Below are 19,245 nucleotides of genomic sequence, written 5' to 3' on the forward strand. Positions count from 1 at the left end.
TTCTTCAGTCAGCTCAAACATACATGAATTGTTCTGGAGATGTAAAATTCCAGCACAGACCTTGAATAGGTATGGTTGAAAACCCCAAAATATTTCCACCACATGTTGAAAAGTTGGCTGACAGTCTAAGAAGGACTGAAATAAACTGTTAATCCTGTGATTCCTCTGTCAGCTATAGTGTTAATCTGAAATTTATTTCAGCAACATGTCGAGCTTTGCTGTTGCATATGATTTCCAGTTCACATATCAAGTTTTGTAGACTTTCCACTTCTGCATCACCAATTTTTCTTGAATTATTCAGTTCCTTCAGTTAATGGCTACCAGTGTGCTGTACATGCAAGAGAGTCTGTGTTACAACTTCATTTACTTCATGCCATGTCTTAGTCATTTTTAAATTTAGATTTTTCTAAATGCTTCTCTAAATTTGTGTTGATGCTTGGTAAACAAGCTGTGAAGGATCAGTCACCATTAACACAATCTGTCTATCCTGCACCAGAGAGCCCTTGAAGGGAATTTCCAGCATGACGCTGCAGGGTGTCTTGGCTTTTTGGAATGCTGCAAAGGAAATTGTAAACAGTCTTCACTATGCCAGCACAGGCAACAGCTTTGGTACCTCTTTCTGCTGAATCTGCTTCACAGAGATTCAGTGAATGACAGTTGTTTAGGAATAGTAGGCACTGTTTACCTTCTTGCTTTAACACACTCTAGTTTTCCCCAAAACTTATCTACCATATTAGCTGTATTAATCACATTATTCTGCTTTACAGCCTTATGATAAGAATCATTCCAAAAATCATCAAGTCTGTTTTAATTCTTGTTTTTCTATTCCAACTTCAATAGTTCAGAGAGTGCTCCTAAGCAGCATACCTTTTCTAGGTACAAATGATTCATCATCACCCTCAAAGGCAACAAGCTTTATGTTTGATCCACTTTCATATGAATATGGTATACCATATTTCTGGTGAATTCTGTCTTGGCACACTTTCTGTTCAGGAGCTGGCACTGATGACTCAACCTCACAGTCACTTCTTGGCTTCGCAGATAATCATCTTAACCACCTTCAAGGAAACTGTGTGAACATCTGCATATCTGCTTCTGTATTGTTCTCCATCACTGCATGTGGTATTTCTCTGTTGTAATGACTCTCAAGGATCAGGCGAGTCATGTTTCTGAAGACAGATTTTTCTCTAGATGCTTTCATCAGCCTAAGGACTGTGGGAATTTCCTAATTAAAATCGCCATAGTCATAAGAGGGCCATACACCCCAAGGAAGAGGATTGTCTTCTTGACATACATTTTGTATGGGACAACATGGGACTGTGACCATCCTATTCCTTCATTTCATCACCATCTGAACAGGATTATTCAATAACTGAAATCTGTTCTTTCTCACATGCCACATTTGAACACATAATGGCTATGTCTCAGCTGCAGGACCCAGAACTGCTTCCCATGTTTTGGGTCTGTGCATATGTGAGCTTCAGCTCCAGTCCTGCTCCATCTTGTGATGGAGAACTAGACATTCACCACTCTTCTCCTGAGCTTTGATTTTGCAGGGAGGGAAGCTGGGTGTTCAGGCAGCAGAAGTGTCTTGATACAATCCAGTCAACCTCTCAGTCTAGATGATCGAGATGTGAAAGGTGCATAACCGACCACCCATCTTCTGCACAGCTCAAAGAGATGCCATCTGCCGCCTTCTGTTGTAGTGCTAGAATATGTCACAATTCAGATATTAAAGCTGAAGTGGCAAGTATTGTTCTGCAACATGAGCACTCTTACCTTTCACAGTATTTAAGCATTTCCTGCTGAGTTACCAAAACAAGTCAATACTTAACAAACAACCCTAGAATGCATTCTGTCCTTTTTTTCCCTCTTGGACCTCTGTCTAGTATATTTGTCACCAAAAATCAATGTCCCTTACAGGTTGTAGTGAACTTTTGTTGATTTGGAGAAGATGAGGATATTTGGGGGATTTTTACATGAATAATTTAGTCTGACTTCATCATTCTCTTAATGAGAGAATGCCTTCTCTAAATATTTGTAATCTAATTTATTTTATAGTATATTCTCACATGGACATTACAAATGTGTTAACTAATCTCTTAATGTCATCATGTTCGGGAATTATTAATTGCTCTTTGCCTTCAGACTGCTTCAGACTTTAGACTTTCAGCTTCCACAGAGGGATGGCGGTTTGAAATTTGCAGCTGGTACCTAGTTTTCTAAAGAATCAACTCAAACCCTTAATTCTAGCCACAGCTATTTTGTACAAATCCAGAGATGATGCATTGGTCCTTTGTTGGAGAGAAAGGGAATGTCTGAAACTACTGAACAGGGTTTCCCCAAAATGTGGCTCAGTGCCACAGTTTCACTTTCATTGAGAAAATGTTGATAAAGAATAAGAACAGGATACCAGCAACCCAGCCCAAGCCAAAGCAAAATTTTCATTCTTCACACCCTTCCGAAGTTCAGAGTTGGAACCCAGTTTTACAGCTTTTGTTTGATGCTGCAGACAGGGATAACACCTGACCACCATGAATTTTATAAACTGTTCTCCTCTCTTCACCTCAGCTCCTACCCCTTTCCCTCATCTTAGCTTCAAGACACAAAGCCTTTAACACAGCCCTGAAGATATTTTGTTGTCTGTTTTCAAATAGCCAGTAAAGCACACACCAGTATTTGTCAACTATCATCTTTCATCTGAAAAAATCAAAGCAATTAAGAAAATTTATAATATTAAATATACAGAAGCAATTAATTGTTGAGAATTATTTGCATCTTATTCATGGATAAATTGAGACACAGGTACCTTCAGTAAGCCAATGGCAAAAATAAACCTGGGCCGTTCTGCCCTCCATCCACTGTTCTAACTGTGCAATATACATAAACTATAACATGATGAAGTATGAGAAGCTTCAGACAATGAGGAGAATGCTTTTTGGGAAGGGTGAACTTCTTTCATTTTAGTATGTACGTGTTTGGCTAACAATAATTTTAACTATAAAACAGTGAACACTAAACTTATGCTCACATTTTATTGCTTGCATTGCAGTTGCATAGGTTTTATGGTACTATTATTCGACAGTTAGCCTAATATAAGTTTCAAATGCATAGCTTACATATGATTTTGTTTTAAATTAAATATAGGCATTCAATATTTGTTTCTAGCTTCTCATTTTTCATTAAATCCATGCAATTCTTTAAAATTTAATAATGTGGGCTTTTTGCAACCATTTGAGAATCTGGGTTATGCAGCTAAAACACTGTGCAAATAATTCATATGATCAGACTAATATAACTTTAGTGTTATAGTCACTTTTAAAATTTTGAGATTGTAATTCAGCTACCAGGAATCCATAACCAATTGTCTTCACATGGTCCTGGGTGACTATTCCTTATATAATGAATGACTTCAGAAACCTCTTTTTCTCAGAATACATTATAGTATATAAAATAAATTAAGTTGCAGTTTTACCTGACAATATTCATGCTACAATGTCTGTTGGAATGTGGATTCTAGGTTATGTTTGTATTACTGCATGTGTTAATAACAGTGCAGAGAGAGGACTCAGTACCTCAGTTATGTGTGAAACATCTTCCTGAGAGATATGAATATGTGGAATTTATCTCATTGGTGTAGGAGTTACCTCATGACTCATCAGCAGAGCTGCCCCCAACGGCTAATGAGACCATTGTTATGAGGTGAAGATTTACCCCGAGGGCAATATCCTGCCATTGATTTTCAGGTACCATTTATTGATTCCAGAGGATATTTTATCTGTAATATCTGATACTCTTATACAGTCCCTACTTTAATGTACAATTGGCAACTTAGTGGTATTGTACAAATTAATTTTCTTGTGAAAAAAATAAGTACAGTCCATTCAGTAAAGTTTTGGCTATTATCTTTCATAGGAAATTGTACCTTATACTGTCTATTTAAAATGCTCTTCTATTATTTTACACATATATACATTTGTCCTGGTTCCAGCTGGGACAGGGTTAACTTTCTTCCCAGTAGCTTGGGGGGTGTGCTGTGTTTTGGGTTCGTTGTGATGGCCCATTGATGCTTTGGCTGTTGCTGGGTGATGCTTGCACCGGGAGGGGGGAGCACAGCCGGGGGGGTGGACCAAGCTGGCCAATGGGGTATTCTATACCATGTGACATCATGCTCAGTATAAAAACCAGGTGTGTGGGGGGGCTCGCCCCCCGTTCGTGACACGCGGTCAGCGGTCGGTGAGCGGTTCTGTTGTGCATTGCCTGCTTTGTGTATTCTGTTATTGTTGTTGTTCTCATTGTTATTATTACTGTTCTACTTAGTTTTATTTCAATTATTAAACTGTTTTTATCTCAACCCGGGAGCTTTCCTACTTGTGCCCTCCCGATTCTCTCCCCCACCCCACCGGGGGGGGGGGGTATGATCGAGCAGCTGCGTGGAGTTTATTTTTGCTGGCTGGGGTTAAACCACGACAGTCCTTTTTGGTGCCGAACGTGGGGCACGAAGGGTTGAGATAACGACAGATTATTTAGAGCATATTAAGGAATTTATATCTGGTAACATATTAATTTGTTCTGCACCATGCTTTTGTTTTTACTGTACCTGTTAAAAATTGGTGTTGGGTTTTGTAGTCTGTTGTGCTCTGCCGTGATTAATGATGTTTTGCCTGGGAGATTTGTTACTAAAACGCTGGCATTGGGGGTTATTTGGTATTTGGGATTCGTAATGAAGCCGTTTCTGCATTTCGGGTACCACCTCATGGAGACCATTAGCAATTATACCTTTTCCTCCGAGAGATTTTTTATGGAGGAAATAGAGAATGGCACCCTCGCTACCTTTCTCTATGATGTCATCTCCTGTGTTAAAATAACTTGCCAGTACCTTGAACATCCCTGGGTAGTTAAGATACATCTATTGGTACTCCTTGGGAATATTGTTGCAGTTTTATCCAAGGTTAGTAAGCAATTTAAGAATGTCATCCAGAGATCTGCCCCAAGGCTGGATAGTTATGAGTGGCAGGGCGAGTGGGATAGCATGGGCAAATGCCTAGGGCGATGGGCACCCCCAGTGTTCTGGAACTTTACCCCTGAACAAGTGCAGAACCCTGAAAAATTAGTAGAATATTTGGAAGAAGTATGCTGTCACCCTGGCCATTCTAGGGAGATACAAATTACTACAATGTGCTGGGGCCTGGCCCACGCCTACCGAGCCCTGTTTAACACCACTCAGAACCCCCAAGGGGAAGGAAACGTCTCTGCAGCTGATGACAAAGCAACAGGCCCTGCGGCTACCCCACCCCCCACGGCAAGCACAGCGGCTCCCTCGCCCCCCAGGGCAGGCACGGCAGCTACTCCGCCCCCTGCGACAGAGAACCAACCCACACCGGTATCAGTCGCCCCTATACAAAAAAGAAAATGCACAAGAAAATCAGCTCGTCTAGTAAGGGATGAAAATGAACCAGGGCCATCACGAGAACAGGAGGAGGAGGAGGCAGAACCCATAAATGAGATGGTGACCACCCGATCCTTATCTCTGGGCGAGCTGCGAGATATGCGAAAAGACTTCAGCCGTCGTCCAGGGGAGCACATTGTCACCTGGCTGCTCCGATGCTGGGATAACGGGGCCAGTAGCCTGGAATTAAAGGGTAGGGAAGCCAAGCAGCTGGGATCCCTTTCTAGGGAAGGGGGCATTGACAAAGCAATTGGACAAGGGGCACAAGTCCTCAGCCTCTGGAGGCGACTCCTGTCAGGTGTGAAGGAAAGGTATCCCTTCAAGGAAGACGTTATATGCCACCCAGGCAAGTGGACCACCATGGAGAGAGGTATCCAGTACCTGAGGGAATTAGCTGTGCTGGAAGTGATTTATGATGACCTGAACAACGAGCAGTTATCCAAAGACCCAGATGAAGTCAAATGCACCCGACCCATGTGGCGGAAGTTTGTACGGAGCGCACCAGCGTCACATGCAAACTCATTGGCAATAATGACCTGGAGAGATGGAGAGGAACAAACAGTGGATGAACTGGCTGGCCAACTCCGGCAATATGAAGAAAGTCTCTCTTCCTCCCTACGGGCCTGTGTCTCTGCTGTGGAGAAACTTTCTCAGGAGGTCCAGCAACTCAAAGAGGGTATGTCCTGCTCCCCACCTGCACGGGCCAGCGTCTCAGCCATTAGGAGCAAGCGTCCCTCTGCTCAAGAGAGGAGACATCGTGGGTACACACCCTGGGGCACCCTGTGGTTTTACCTGCGTGACCACAGAGAGGACATGAGGAAGTGAGATGGAAAACCTACCTCAGTCCTACAGGCACGGGTACATGAGTTGCAAGGGAAAACAACCACAAAAGGGGGTTCTTCCAGGAAAACTGCTGCTCCAGTCTCCAGTGAGTTCCCCAGACAGAGTGGAAGGGCTGATTCCACTTCCAACCTTAACAAAGGGACTTCTGACTCATACTTACAAGAAGTGGGTAGCGAATATGATGATCAGGACTAGAGGGGCCCTGCCTCCAGCCAGGTGGAGGAAAGGGACAACCGGGTTTACTGGACTGTGTGGATTCGATGGCCTGGCACATCAGATCCACAAGAATATAAGGCTCTCATAGACACTGGTGCACAGTGTACCCTGATGCCATCAGGCTATAAAGGGGCAGAACCCATTTGTATTTCTGGAGTGACAGGGGGATCCCAAGAGTTAACTGTGTTGGAGGCCAAAGTGAGCCTAACCAGGAATGAGTGGCAGAAGCACCCCATTGTGACTGGCCCAGAGGCTCCGTGCATCCTTGGCATAGACTACCTCAACATTATAAACAGACAAGCAAAGAAGGCACCCATGGGACAACCCTGCTTTTTAAGTACATACATAAATACATAGATACACATGCAGTTGTTGCCACATGTGCTTTGATGACAGATGGGGGAGCAGCGATCGCTGCTTGGGGATGACTGGCTAGGCGTCAGTCAGCGAGTGGTGAGCAGTTGCATCACTTGTTTTTCCTGGGTTTTGTTCCTCTCTCTCTCTCGTTGTTTTCCTCTTAATTACAATTTATTATTATTGTTGTTGCTGTTGCTGTTGTTGTTGTTGTTATTATTATATTATTTCAAGTGTAAACTATTCTTATCTCAATCCATGAGTTTTCTTACTTCTGCCCTTCCGATTCTCTCCTCCCATCCCACGACACCTGCTCATCCTAATTGAGTAGGTAATACTAAGGAACAGGTAAGAGAAAAAGAGAAGGGAAAAAAGAAAAGCGGGGTGGGGTGTGGGTGTAAAGAGGAAGAAAGCATCATGGTTTGGCCAGGTAACCCTCACTGCTTTCCCAGTGAGTGAGGACCTCTCTGAAGAGCCGCTTGGAACCAGAAAGTCCTTTGATAAAATGGCAGCCACATCACTGTCACAGTGTGCGGTATCATGCAACCAAGGACAATAACATCAGAACTCCCATGACAGGTCTGCAGGTCAATTGCCCAAAATTTCCAGTAATTAGTGAATATTGGATGGCTTAGGCTTTGAGGACAGATTTTAAGCCCCATCCTTTAAAAAAAGTCCATTTCAGAGTGAGTTAACACCCAGATACAGTGATAATTGATGCTTTTGCTCACCCTTGAAAATCTTTTCCATAACATCTTTGCCTCTTTTCCTTCTGTAAAACAGAGACAACAGCTATTTTATCAGGTTATTCTGAAGATTGACTAATTCCTTGGTGCTAAAACCCTTATAAATGAGAACCAGTGATTGGTGGTGTGCCCACATTTTTATCTGTAACTTACTGTTTACAAGTCTGATGATCATGTGATTTTCTGAAATGTTTACTGTTGTGGGTTAACCCCGGTAGGCAGCTAAACACCACACAGCCGCCCCCTCTCTCCCTCCGCAGTGGGATGGGAGAGAGAATCGGAAGGGCAAAAGTGAGAAAACTCATGGGTTGAGTTAAAGATGTTTTAATAAGTAAAAGAGGAAAAGACAAAACAAAACAAAACAAAGAGAAACAAGTGATGCGAAAATCAGTTGCTCACCACCAGTAGACCAACCCCCAACCAGTCCCCAAGCAACAGCAATCCTGGCAAAACTCCCCCCTGCCATAGGAGTTACTATGAAGAAAATGAACACTATCCCAGCCAAAACCAGTACACTTATCCAAACAGAATTACAAAACACCTGCCTGTATAATAACCTGAGTACAAATCCATGCAGTATTTGCAAATAAAAATCATGCATTTTCAATTAAAGTTGACTATATGGATTATTTTATTATTAAATTATTATTTTTTAAAAATGTATTTACATATTAAAGCGTAGACTTTTGGGCATTAATTAGGTTTTTAAGGAAATCAACCATTAGGTAATTAGGCAAATCTTGCTTTGGCTAAAGGATGTAAACCCAAAATTTAGGATAAATATTCTATATTTGGAACATTTGAAATACATTTCTGAGTGAACAGGGAAAAAGAAAGGCAGAAAAAAAGATGTGGTCATGGTCTCTAAATAAACATAGAAAACTTCAGAAAAATATACTAATGTTGGGGCAGCAGGTATTAACTCATGCTAATTTTGAGGAATGCAAAATTATGTTTAGTGCAAGGGATTGTTTACCTTATTGTACTCACTGATGGGTTCTAAAAATATCCTAAAAAAGATGGTGAAGCTTAATGACAATCTCTTACATCTGAAAAGGAATAAAGGCCTAAGAAATGGAATGGAAGAAAGTCCTAGAAGATGTTATAATGCCAATAGCAAATAGTGTCTTCTTACGTATCCCACTGGCTGAAATCTGGCCTTAAAGATGAATTGTCAGGAACATATGTTGAGTTTAATGGTACCAGTATCTTGCTCATTGCATTACGTTTCTAGAAGGAATAAAAAGTACTCAAAGATAGGTAATGAAAATGGTTACAGACTACAAGCGATTTCTAAGTGGCTGAAGAAACCGAGATGATTGGGGCTGCTTAATTTAAAAAAAAAAAAAAAAAAGACAAATAGACACATCAGAGGGAATATATTTGATTCAGATAAAACAACAAAAGTTGCTGAGAAGGTCAATAAGGAACTCCTGTTTACCTTCTAACAATACAAGAACAAAAACATTTGATGAAATAGGAAAGCAATATACTTTTACACAGTTTGTAATTAACCTGTGGAACTGACTGTCACGAAATATCAGTGCACTCAAGAGTTTAAGAGCCTTTGAAAAAGAGACGACATTTTATCTGAGTAATGAGAACATCCGCAGTTAATTTAGTAAAAAAATTATATTTTGGACAGGATGCAAACTTTCATATTTCAGGATATTAACCAATTTCCATTTAAAAGATTGAAAGAAATTTTGTCTGGAAAGATCTTTTAAAAATTCTCCATGCAGTTCACAGTTAATTTTATAGCGCCCACAGCCAGACAGAGACTGTGACCACAATTGTGCAGTGTCGCATAGTGAGTAGATGGTCCACTGGCAGTGTCTTAGACTTCTTGTATCCAGAGATACAAGATTCCCACACTGTGTAAGATTATACTCTTTATATTACTGCAAAGCACACAGATTCCTTCTGGAAGACTTTCCAGGTTCTAATTTACTATTGGTTTTACCCTTCTATTATTTTCTGGACTTCAGAATTTAATTAAACTTTTAAATGGTAGAATTAGTCTCCAAATGCTGGAAGGCTCTATTCTAGAGTCTTAATACATGCAAGGTTTGGTCTCAGTCTTGCTTGCTGCTTACTACAAGGAAAATCATATTTCACTTTTTCTTATCAATACAATTCACTATTTTACCTATTGTATCTCTTACATTCTTTGACGTGACTTTCTCCTGTGACTATTCTTACTCTAAACTTTTTGTTACTGAACACAATGGAAGCTTTATTCAGTCCACTCTCTCTTTCCATGGTGTTTCATTGTCTGGTTGTTTTGTAAAGAATTGTAAATGCGAGAAACTGTTCATTAAAATAATCCTTTCAGTTCCTACATCCTTTAGTCCTACAGATACACACACACACACACACATGCACATCCAGAGTCATGCATTGTGCCTGCAGTTATCAAGCTAAAAAAAAAAAACTTTCAGAAGTCTGCTGTATCCTTATATAGCGATGTTAAGCTTTTTGCATTTTTTTTTTCTTAGTAAAAACTAAGGGTAGACAGGAGAGGTGAGCAAGGAAAAAAAAACATTTTACTACAAAATTTCAATATTTTTCCTTGTTGAGCAGAAGGGGGAGGGTTTCAAAAGTCATTTCGGAAGGTGAAATGCTTGAACAACCAGCCAAAATTACTGACATCACACTGCTTTTCCTTGTTGAAGCCAAAGGCTTGATCCTTAGCCTTTCATTTCCTGAGCAACTGACTTAACTCCAACCTATTGCACTGTTCTGGAAATGGTTGTCTAACAATTTAATCCAGTAAAATAATTTGAATAACTAACGAGGAACTGGGCACAGAATAGGTCTGACGCCATAAGTGGGGTTAGGATACTTGCCTGTTGCACAGGATGACTGGAAGCTTCTGACTATGACTCCAACTTTGCCTTTTTCTCTGGTTTGTTGTCTATTCTGTTCTTGGGAAAGAGATGCGGAGATCTTAGCACATGTGCTAAGCTGTTGCTCTGACTTAGCCTTTTAAAAAGTCCATCTCTAATGACATTTTATGGAGAGCAGACTTCCAAGAGTAAATTACTATCTTCGTTGTTGTTTCTTAACATCACATTTATTCTGAATATAAATGAGAGTATCTGAGTATTTGATGAAATTATCATTGAAACAACATGTTCTGTAACCCCATTAAATCTGCATTTTCAGATAAAAATATTGTGTTGGAAAATTCCCAAATGGCTTTTATAGTCAATACATCCTGTTTTCTTGTTTTCTCTTAGAACACCTAAAATAACAATAAATTGTACTCTGTATTTTATAGACTGAAGAGCTCTATCCCAGCGTTCATGAGCCCATATATTCACGTCCTTCTCTTATTTGTAGTATATGCATTTTGATTAATATTATATAGAACAACCTTCAACCATAGCATCCAGATAGAAAATACTGTGGTCAGATTCTGCAAGAAGTTTTAGTGCATTGATGGTCTTAATACAATTAAGATGCAATGAGTTGGTGGAAAAAACTGAATATGCATTCATGCAAGTGGTTGCCGAGGACCCAAACTCTTAACATGTCCAGGCAAATACTATGATAATGTGGAAGCTAGACAGTTGCACAAAGGCATGAGCTATATGTGGCGTAACACCTCCCCCATATAGGATGTTCTCAACATTCAGTTACACTTTGGACAGTAAGGGAGGTACATTAATATAGGGCGATGGCAGAAACACCTCCTTCAGCAAGAGCTAGTTTTCTGTTTTGCAATCTTTCGGCTAACCGTTATCTTACCATATGCAAAATTCCACTGGTTTTCAGGAGTTAAGTATTACTGAACCTGAATAAATGCTATGAGTTTTGAAAAAAATTTGTTCTGGGCTCTGCCATTTCCTTTGGAATAAACCCAAGTCTTTATGATCATATGTAGAACTGAGACCACATAATTGGTCAAAAGCATCCTTCTTCAGCTTATCATCAAACCATCTATCAGGTAAACCCAACTGGGTATGGGGAGATGGACAGAGATTCTCCCCATCCCTGCTGCTGCCTCTATGGGGAGTCTATTTAGAGCAAGCTTCCTGGGGATGCTCCATTAGCTTAAAACATATTGTAAGCTCTTCTTTTTTTGTTGTTGTTTATGTTTTGTTTTCCAGCCAAAAATCTTCAAAAGCTTTTGAACAACAATGGGACCAGGAAAGATCGTTGCCTGAATTTAAAAAGCAGAAAAATCAGCAGAGAGTCTCCTGTACACATGATTTCTTTCATTCTCTATTTCTTGCATTAAGCCAATTACTTAATGGACAGAAAGTTATTTTAAAATCCTTCAGAGTGTGAGGCAGATTACAGAAAAATCTCCCTAAGCAATGGAAAACAATGTATAAATAATAAGAACCTAATCATTCCCTTCAATGAAAAACTGCTCACAAGGGAGGAAAGATACGCATGCATATGCACTAAAATTAAGTCATCCTACTTACATGCTCATGTCCCCGTGAAGCATGCTCTTCAAGCACCATTCTGAAGCTTAAATGCTGCTATGCTTCATGATCCAAGACATATGTAGGCAGAAGACAGTGCTGTACTTGTGTCAGCTCATTTTTGGCAGCTCTCCTGACTGCAGAAAACAAGAGGAAACTTTATCATGCTATTTCTGTTTTGACAATTTCTACAAAAACCAGACATTTCTCTCCCCCCACCAAAAAAAACCAAAAAAAACCAAAAAACCCAACCCCAAACCTAAACAAAGAAGACCCAAACTAGCTGAGGAAGCCTGAAGTCACATACTTGGGTACAGGTGTAGAAAAAGCTAGAAGAGTTTAAGTCTTCTCCAGTAGCCTGAATTTGGGTCCTTTGGTATGCAATCCTCTGTACAATTTAAGGCAGACACAGGCTCTGGCTGCTCATCTGGGATATGAAAAGTCCAGCTTTAAAGCCTCTTCATATCAGATGGAGTAGATTCAAACATTCAGCAGCTTTTCTCCATGCAGCATTAATAACCAGTTTCTGGCTGTAGGTAGACAGGGACCAAGAAACAATACAGACTGTTTATATGCTTACCAAATGACACTTCTTTCTGTCTGTCTGTCTGTCTGTCTGTCTGTCTTTCTTTCTTTCTTTCTTTCTATCTATCTATCTATCTATCTATCTATCTATGTATCTTCCTTCTAGCTTCTTCTAACCATAGTAAGGGTTTCAACTGTTATGAAAAATCATTTAATGAAAAAATAATCCAACATTGGCAACCAGAAGTGACAAAAACCTGGGAGGGACCTGACAAATGCTAGCTGCCTATCTTCTAGCCAGAAAGTCTGGTGCCGGTTTCAGAAGTCATTTTGTAGTTTGAATTATTTGCTAGAAGAGTATGAGGGGGCAAAAAGTTACCTTTATGGCAAAACACTGACCTGAACCTCCACAAATAGTCAGAAAGTAATGCTCGACCTCCTCTCCTCCCCATCCCCCCAAATTATCTTTTTTTATTCACATACAATTCATAATGAATTTCAGAATATTTCGATCAATTCTGTTTTACCAACAGCTCTTGCCATTCTGCTTATGCTTTCTTGGTGTCCAACAACAGCAGCTGTTTTCTTGGCAGAGTCATAGGTTATTCCCTAACACCTCGTTGAGCTGCAGTTCCTTCCTGCACGGAGTGGGCAGGTACTTTCCAAAACAACTTTATGCAGATCGGTTAAATTTGGTCCACGTCTTGGTTGATGAGGTGAATGCTTGACAGAAATACCTTCTCAATTACCAAGTTTTGAATAATTCTTACCCCTTCCAGGAATTGCATGAGTGGGTTCACCTTAACAGTAGAAAAAGCATGACTAGTGAGCCATGGAGTGCAACTAGGACAGAACGTTTTGGTTTTAACATGTTTAAACCCATTACACAAAATATTGGCTTAAACAATTGGTCTTTTTACTACAAAAAAGTGAGGGTTGCAGGTAGGGTAGGGGGGGTTGAGGAGGCAAAACTGGCATCTGTAGGATGAAAGAAGAAGGTGGAAGGTAATGTTCTTCAAAAGCATGTTGTCCACAGAGGAGTGGAGGTGTGTGGGAGCTGAAGTTCACGCTTTAAAAATGTTGATTAAGTGTCTGCTTGTCTTGAGTACTTTCAAGCAAATAGGGGAGCTCTCACTGACATCAGTAAGTTTTTACCCCTATCTTCCTTCTGTATTTTTAAAATGTATAATTATTTAGTGCTGAAGGTCTAAGGCAAGTAATATTTGACTCAAAACTCTTTTCATTAGGGTATTTTGGGGGTATAAAATGAGTGTTTGGGGGGAAAAAAGGAGTTTCTGTTTCCTACCATCATACCTAGTTATGCAGTGAAATGATTTCTGTGTTCAAAAGACCTGTTGAACACACCAGTCCTGTATTTATTTTGCACAGAATGTCTGGAGGTGTTTTGTTTTTCTCTCACTTAATCTATTTGTGCTATATAAGTATATTGCATCCTCTACCACCCTCTTTTTAAGAATGTGAATACAGCACTTCATTATTAGGTTTGTAACTCTCAGAAATTATTCTTTGTGGAAGAAAGGAGAAACACCCCCAACTAATTAACTAAAGTGCTATTTTGTCCCCTAAATTCTCCTTTAATAGTTAGTGTGCATAGATGAAAAGGAGTCAAAGCTGCCATAAGGTTTAGTACATTTCACTTATACACCCTCTGTGAATTTATCACGATAAAGAAAACTTTTCCAGTCTGAACACAGCTGTTACAATCCCCTCAGTTGCTATAGTTGCCCAAAACACTGTTTAGCCTGAGTTTCCCCTACAGCTAGACTGGTTACTTGTGATATTCTCCTGCCTGGTTGTTTTACTAGCAGGCATCCCACTGTTGGGACCGTATTCCCTGTTTGCTCATTTGATCATTTATAGTGTGTATAACATACTGTATTTGGTTAAGGGAACTTTTTTGTTATTAGAGAAAGCACAATTTCTTATATCATCCTCTGCCGGACGTATTGACTATACAGTCATCTAAACCTATGTTTGCAATATATATAATGAACATTTATGGAGCCTAGGTAAGAAAACTGCCTTTTTTCCCACTATTGCATCTACTTTACAAAATGATACTAAGCTAAACAATAAATCAAAGACAGCCCTGACATAATTCTAATTGTTATTCGATTCTCTTGAAGCATTGTCATATAAGCTGAATTTAGAAGATTTCTTCACAGCCCTTTTCAGATAGCTCTAAAAGACAGTTAAGCAGATGTTTTTACTGAAGAACAAAGGCAAACACAATGTTACTCAGGAATTCACGTGGCCTGTGAAGAGGGGCTTTTCCTGAGCACTGCTTTGGGTACAAGAACAGGGGTGGAGAGACAGAGAAAGCCAGAGAAGAAACCTTTGCTAGGGTCATTCCTATCAGCATCAACACCAGTTTAGCAGATCCCGGTTCGCTCCCCACTTTCAGCTGCTCATTTCTGCCCCCACATGCCTCCTCAGTTGTGTCAGAACAACTATTTGTGGGGCTCTGCAGTGAACCAGACTGGAGAACTGTTACCTGTTAAAAATAACAGGGTCTTTTTAACCTGTTTCAGTTTCTTGATTGGCTCACTACATGGCTCCCCAGCTATGCTCCCCTAACGGAGGGGGCAGTGCAGGGACAGAAGATGAGAGGCTGGGGGACAAGAGTGGGCCCAAAGAGCTTAAGCTGGTGCTGCTGCTGAAGTCTGTGGAAGCTTGGCCTAAGCCAGCCCCAGTGAAGATGCCGTCATAACCCTGAACTTACAACAAAAGGGGGGTATTGGCTAGAAGGGTCTTGGATCCTGAATACAAAAACTGAAACAGCATTTCTACTTTGGCAAAAGATTCCCATCTCTGATCATTTTTGTAAAGGAGCAGACCTGCATCGGAGACATTTCTCTCTGCTATCAATTCCTGCTCATTTTAATAAGTGCAAAACTAGATTAGTGAAAAATGGCCGAAAAGAGTTGAAATAAGTACAAAGGTGAGAAGTCTGAAACATCGCTTTGTCCACTTTCATGCTTTCCTTCATAAAGTAACATGAATCAGAAAATCAGCTCAGCAAATTATGTAATTGCAAACAGTCCTCCCTACCCATCTTGTTCGGTAGGCCAGGCCACCATCGTACTTGCTTATGGGAAATCTTCCAGTAGATTCATTTAATTATACAGCGTATTTGGCAGTTATATTGGCCAGTCTTTCAATATTAAATTGTCCAGTTGTCCAATCCATGTAATAGGTGACAGTGATAGTAGCAAGAGTATGTTTACGCAGCAAAGCTACATGCACTGGTAGGTACTTTCTGCTTTGTGAACTTTAGATTTTCTTCCTTCCTTCCAAAATCAAAATAAAGAGCTTTATTTCAGGCATCAGACAAAGACATTACTGCAGCTTAACACAGGACTGTGCAGCAGCTGAGCGTTGGCAATTGTTGGTTCAGTTTTAACAAAAAAGCAAATGCAAAGTGATGTAACATATCTTTGCACTATTTAATTACCTGCAAAATAATGTCAAATCATCTGACATTTTTCATGCCCCACCAACAACCTGATCCTGGCTTCACTGGGAATCTGAGACCTCTGTATTGATCTATTCATTACTCCTGCCTGGTAGCCCCTTCCTTTTCTGTCAAAATATTGCTTGATTGTTCTTCTTCTTTTACACAGCTGTTACATCTATTATACAGCTTAAACAAAGGCATGTTCTGGTTCTACAAACAGTGATGCACATGCTTAGCTTTAAGTTTGCAACTTGGCCGTGGAAGTCAAAGTTGTTTCAGTTTAAGGACCCACATAGCTATCGAAAGGATTGGGTCCATAGCCATGTAAAGATAAGTATCAGAAACACGAATGAAAATACTTGAGCATATGCACAGCTTACTGTGGCATTACTAAGTCATTAGGGGTGATTGCTTGTGCCAGCAACCTAATATAAACATTAGATGATTTTGCATCTCCCTGATTGATCATACATTTGTTAGAGATGATGAGATGAATTTCATATTTCCATACAGCCTGAAAAAACTAATAAAATGGAATAGGATGGTATAAAACAGAGAAGACCTTCTTCCGAATCCTGAAGGTCATTTCTTCATGAATACAGAAATATACCATCTCTTGGTAAAAATGTACAAATATATTCTGTAACATAATGCTCTGTATTTATATTTTAAACATTTTAATGAAATATTAAACAGATTCAGTTTGAGATCCTGTTCTTAAGCTATAGGAAAGGTCATGACAGTAGAGAGACTGCAATAGTTACTCTGAACAAAGTAGCTTGTTATTCAGTAACAACGTGAAGTTTTAACCTGGAGCTGGTATCCAATAACTAAAAATTATAAAACTATAACTTTCTTGTTTCTTATTTTTTGTAAATAATATTCTTCTCTGGGGGGGGGTGTTGTTTCTTTAAACTGTATATTCTTAAACTCATCTCTTTCTTATCCTTTCCTTTATTCTTCCTTTCTAGCCCCTGCTTTTTCCTCTGCATTCTCCCCTCCCCCCAATTCTCTTCAATTTGATCTCATCCATATGGTCTTAGACAAATTGGCTGCAAAAGATCTGGGTAAGGTGAGCAGATGTCCTGTGAAAAAAAGTCATCAGGGTGTCCATTTTTTCCCTATTTCTTCATATTACACTACTCAGTTGCACAGTAGGGGAAAAATAATAGGCAATTTACATAGAGAAATCCTTGGATAGACCTGTGTTAAAACACTGGAAAAGAAACTTTTGCAATAGTTTGTCAAAATTAAAAAAGAAAAACAAAAAACATTGTTCATTCTTTGCAGTTATGCCAGCAGGTTGTCTAAAACATCTGCTCTGGTAATATGTCACAAGAAATAGCCTGTGCAGGTTAGGCCAGTACATAATAGAAGTAAATGTATTTTTAAATGCCAGGTTTTAAAAGAAGACAGATCTGCTTGGTATCTCATTATAAGGGAAATGGCTTTTCATGTCACCCCATCAGTAGTTGTGCAGCTTTGAGGAAAGTTTCAAAGGTTACGATCTATACCTTTTAACTCTTAACTAGCTTACAATTTTTCTTATGAAGAAACTCTGGGTGGTTTTAATTATCAAACAATAATATTGATTCTTTTTTTGTCTTTAAAAATGAAAGGGAATTTGCCTTATATCTGCATATGGTAAATATTCTTCCTGTTTCTGGACAGGACAACTCCTTAGGAACATCATGTGGGGTTCCTACTGTAGCTGTTTGCTTCTCTGCATGTTCATGTGCATATACATACATGAATCTCAAAAATCTGTTGGGGCTGATTCTGACTTAGTGGCAGCATAACAATGAAGCAAAATCACTGATTTCCCTAGAAGTGCCTAGTCACATCAGTGAAGCATAAATTCAGCTTTCAGAAGCTTCAGCTTACTCTGAAGACAGCAGAATAGACCTGTCTTAAGTCAAAAATCCTTGCATAAATCTGCATGTTTTGGATCCAAATTCAATAAGTCACTAAAATGTGTCCTGAATTTGAGTATGCTTGTGCATGTTTGCACAATTTGACCAAAAGAAAGATATTTAAGCATGCACTCACATAATTTACTAAATCATGGATTATTCAGCAAAGTACAAAAACCTTTTAGGTGATACAAGGTTCCTGACTGAATTCAATATTTAAATACATTATTCCCTTGGAGCTACTTATGATCTTGCAGTCATGCAAGTACTTAAAGGTTTTGGTGAGCTAGACCTATATCATTAAGTATACAACACCAATAGGCATTAATTTCCTTTTGCTTACACTGGCTGTAAGCATTTTTAAAAAAAAAAAAAAATTACACTGGCCCAAGTAAGAAGGCAGTATCTTTCTGGATGCACTATGATTATCTCTGAAGTCAAAGTGTTATTAAGTCAAATAGTTGCTCATCAGAAAACACACAGATACATACCAGTTTTGACTGAATTTTCACTGGGAAGTCAAATATATATTTTTCTGGTTAAAAGCTTAGAGAAAGCAGGCCCAGAATAGAAGTAATCTGCACAATTTTTCATTTACTACGGAAAAGTCCTTGCTCTGCCCATTTTGGAGAACGGTTTTAAAGATATCCCACCGCATTCTTACCGACTCTTCTGGAATGGCTCCAACTCTAGTTTTTCACATGCAAATATCCTATATTGTGAAAGCTTTTGAGTCTATTCGCTGGTATGTGCAAAATAGTAAAACTCAAAATATTTTTTTAGAATGACTATTTATTCCTTGCTTGAATTATCTCTTGATTGAAACTGAACAGAAGAAGTTTCCACATCTTTCCTTTGTATAGGCTAATACCTTATATCTCATCTTTTTTGCTTTTTTTTTTAAATAAAGTACTATTTTCTAAGTTGAAAAGTTGAACATATTTTAAAACCACAATTAAGAAGTGTGAGAAATAAGGAAAATGAATCATGAAGTATAAAAATGTGTCAGAAAAAAAGGACCTAATTATCTGAGGAGGGTTCTGCTTTGCATTGATATTATATAATAGTACTCTGGTCTGAACTACTCTCAATTTCTTAACCAAATTACCCTTTAAATTACCAAGCAAGGGCCATATGCTTCCCTCATTTATGCTGCGCATATCTCAGATTTTCACTTAATTTAAACAAGAGAGACATGATAAGTGTCTCTTTAGTTTAAAGGAAACCTGTGTGCACTTCTTTTAGTGCAATTTTCTGAAAGTTACCATGGTGAGAAACACTT

This window comes from Calonectris borealis, chromosome 2 (assembly GCF_964195595.1).
Source record: "Calonectris borealis chromosome 2, bCalBor7.hap1.2, whole genome shotgun sequence".
NCBI classification, from domain to species: Eukaryota; Metazoa; Chordata; class Aves; order Procellariiformes; family Procellariidae; genus Calonectris; species Calonectris borealis.